We start from the raw sequence: 3,064 nt of genomic DNA on the forward strand, positions 1-3,064 counted from the left end.
CTATTTTCTCCTCCTTGCCCTCTCTTTTTACTCAGGCTTTTCTGTACTGGACCATCAGCCATCCTGGGACCTCTCTCTCTCCACTGGGTGCCTCATCCCAGATGTACTGGATCTGGATCTTCATTCAGTGTGAATGGTGTGTTTGAGCTTTGCGTGTTTGTGTTTCTGTCCTGTTCACATGGTGTAGAGGAGGTTATGTGGCTCAGGTCTGGCTGGCTGCACCTGGATGTTGCTCAGCATCCTCAGTAAGCACTGAAATAATCTGACCTTAGAGAAAACAATGTTGTTCGAACAATGGCTGAAGACACCCTAAATCACAAGATATGGATGTGACAAAGTTTATAACATGACATAAAGCACTTTTGAGGAATATTTCCTAGGGGAGAAATCCTTTGTTCCTACCGGTATCATGTGGTTCAGTTAGTGAGTGTTATGTAATGCAGCACCAGAATAAAAACGTTCCTTCACTCAAAAGGATTGAACCAAGCCGGTTCAATTCCAGCCCACATCAGATAATACAGTCTGGACTTGGTAGAAAAGGTCCCAGTTCACCCCCTAAGCACTGCTGAAGTTCCCTTGAGCAAGCACCGAACCCCTAACTGCTTGGGGCCCTGTGTTTTGCGGGCCTATGGGTGAAGGATAAATATCATAATAAATAACTTTGAGTGACAAAATAAATTCTCATAAAATACTAATTAGTATTATTTTTATTACACATAACCTTTGTAAAATATTGGGTAATGATTCTGTATGTAATATGTTTGGGCTGTTTTTTCTTGAATAGTTATTATATGGACCATGGTCATTCTCATGACAGCATACTTCTAAAATTACTAAATAGCTCTTGTCAAGTTAGTTTCAAACTGTGAATATGGCCAAGAGTCTTGAGCCACTTATTTAGTTTTCTTTGAGTTGCTTCAATGTCCACTACTGTGCTTTAATCCTTCACCACAGGAACTAGCCAGTAAAGGCACTTTTATCTGCTTAAATTGCAAAGTGAGTCTGCAAGAGGAAATAGTGTCTTCTCTAATTGAGACCCTGTAGATTCCTCTGTATGCATAAGTGAAATTTAGCTTTCAGATATTGCCATCCACATACAGGTATTGATAAAAATTATAGTTTTTGGCTTTCTTGTCTCTTGTTTTGAGATATTTCCTAATGATGTCTGGACAGTTAGCAGTCCATCACAATAAATTAATTTGGTTTTGTCAGTGTTTCTCTTTTACAATTATTTTTGAGTGAAGGAATGTTTTTATTCCGGTGCTGCATTACATAATACTCCACTTACTGCCATGTTACCTGTATTAACAGAGGCATTCTCCTCTAGGAAATAGTCCTTAAAATGGCTTTATGTGCTTGTTATAAACTTTGTCACATTCATGTCATCTGATTTAGGGTGTTTTCAGCCACTGTTTTAACAATTGTTTTCTCTAAGGTCAGGTAATTTCAGTTTTTACAGTGCTATTCAGGTTCGGTCCATGAACCACACTGAAATATCTCAACAACTGTTGGATGGATTGCCATGAAAGTTTGTACAGACATTCACTGCCCAGAGAACATCCCCTGACTTTATTTATAACCACCATGAGGTTGACGTCTGTGGCTTTTAGTCAAATGTCTCAACTAGAGGATGGATTGCCATGACATTACAGGATTATTAGTAATCACTTTAGTGATCCCTTCCTCATCTAGTGCTATCATGAGATCAACATTTCAATTTGTCCAGTATTGTGGTTTTTGGCATTTAATCAACCTCAACTTTGTGTTTAGTGCTAAATAGCAAATGTGAGCATCCTAAAAAAACGGCACTACGGTGATGAACATGGTAAACATCATACCTGATAAACATTAGCCAGTTAGCATTGTTAATGCTCAAAGCTGTGCTGTGTCAGTTTGACTTTTTAGTTAAGATAAGATAAGCCTTTATTGATCCCCAGAGGGTACAATTGGGTGTTGAAGCAGCACAGAAAAAAGAATAATGAGTACAGACAAATAGAGAAAGTATACACGTAAGTTCCAAAGCAAAGTCCCTAAGGACTGAGCCTCTACCGCCCCAAATGTGTAATTAGTCCTAAATCATGCCCACATGCCCATGGTTCACTAGTAGTTTAAACAAATATACTGTATGTGTGCATGTGCAAAAGCTTATTAATGCCTAATTAACATGAACTCTGTTTAGAGCTTGTATAACAATGGTTGTTAAATGTCAATTTGTGAAGATCCGTGTGAAATAATCTGTTTTAGCTGATATTCAGTGAGACATCAGTGAAGAGCCTTTTAACTGACAGTCAACAATGTATTATTTTGTATAAAAAAATGACAGAAAAATGGCCTTTGTTAGTAAACTCAGAACACAATCTGCCAACCACACTATGTTAATTCCACCACAAAACAGAAACAACTTGTTTTTTGTGGTCCATTGTTGATGCTTAATTGTCAGGGGTATAGAGACAGATATTCAACAAATGTTTCACTTGTCTGTTTGCTGACTCTCACAGACAATGTAGCCCAGTTCTTAACCCTACATCTACTCTTGCTATGACAGAGCTATGACAGAACTGAATTTCCACTCTACCTTGATTCTGCCTGAACCTGTGGTCATTCTGAGTACTGCGTTGAGATTTGGGGTTTTACATTTCTTAAACCAATTAAAGTTGTCAAAGTTGGATATAAACCAACTATATGGGTTAGGTATTCCTCCTTGCATCATCTTGTCACAAGATCGCTGACGTAATTGCTGACGTTATCTGCACTCTGCGCATGCGTCTGTAGCTACAGTGGGGGAAAAAAGTATTTGACCCCTTGCTGATTTTGCAGGTTTGCCCACTTACAAAGAATGCAACAATCTACAATTTTAATCATATGTACATTCTAACAGTGAAAGACAGAATCCCAAAGAAAATTCCAGAAAATCACATCATATGAATTTATAAAAATTGATAACCATCTGATGAGGAAAAACAAGTATATGACCCCCTACCAAACAGCAAGTATTCTTGTAGAAAAGCCATTATTGGCCAGCACAGATGTCAAACGGTTTTTATAGTTGGTGACAAGGTTTGTG

Source organism: Micropterus dolomieu, linkage group LG19 (assembly GCF_021292245.1).
Source record: "Micropterus dolomieu isolate WLL.071019.BEF.003 ecotype Adirondacks linkage group LG19, ASM2129224v1, whole genome shotgun sequence".
NCBI lineage: Eukaryota > Metazoa > Chordata > Actinopteri > Centrarchiformes > Centrarchidae > Micropterus > Micropterus dolomieu.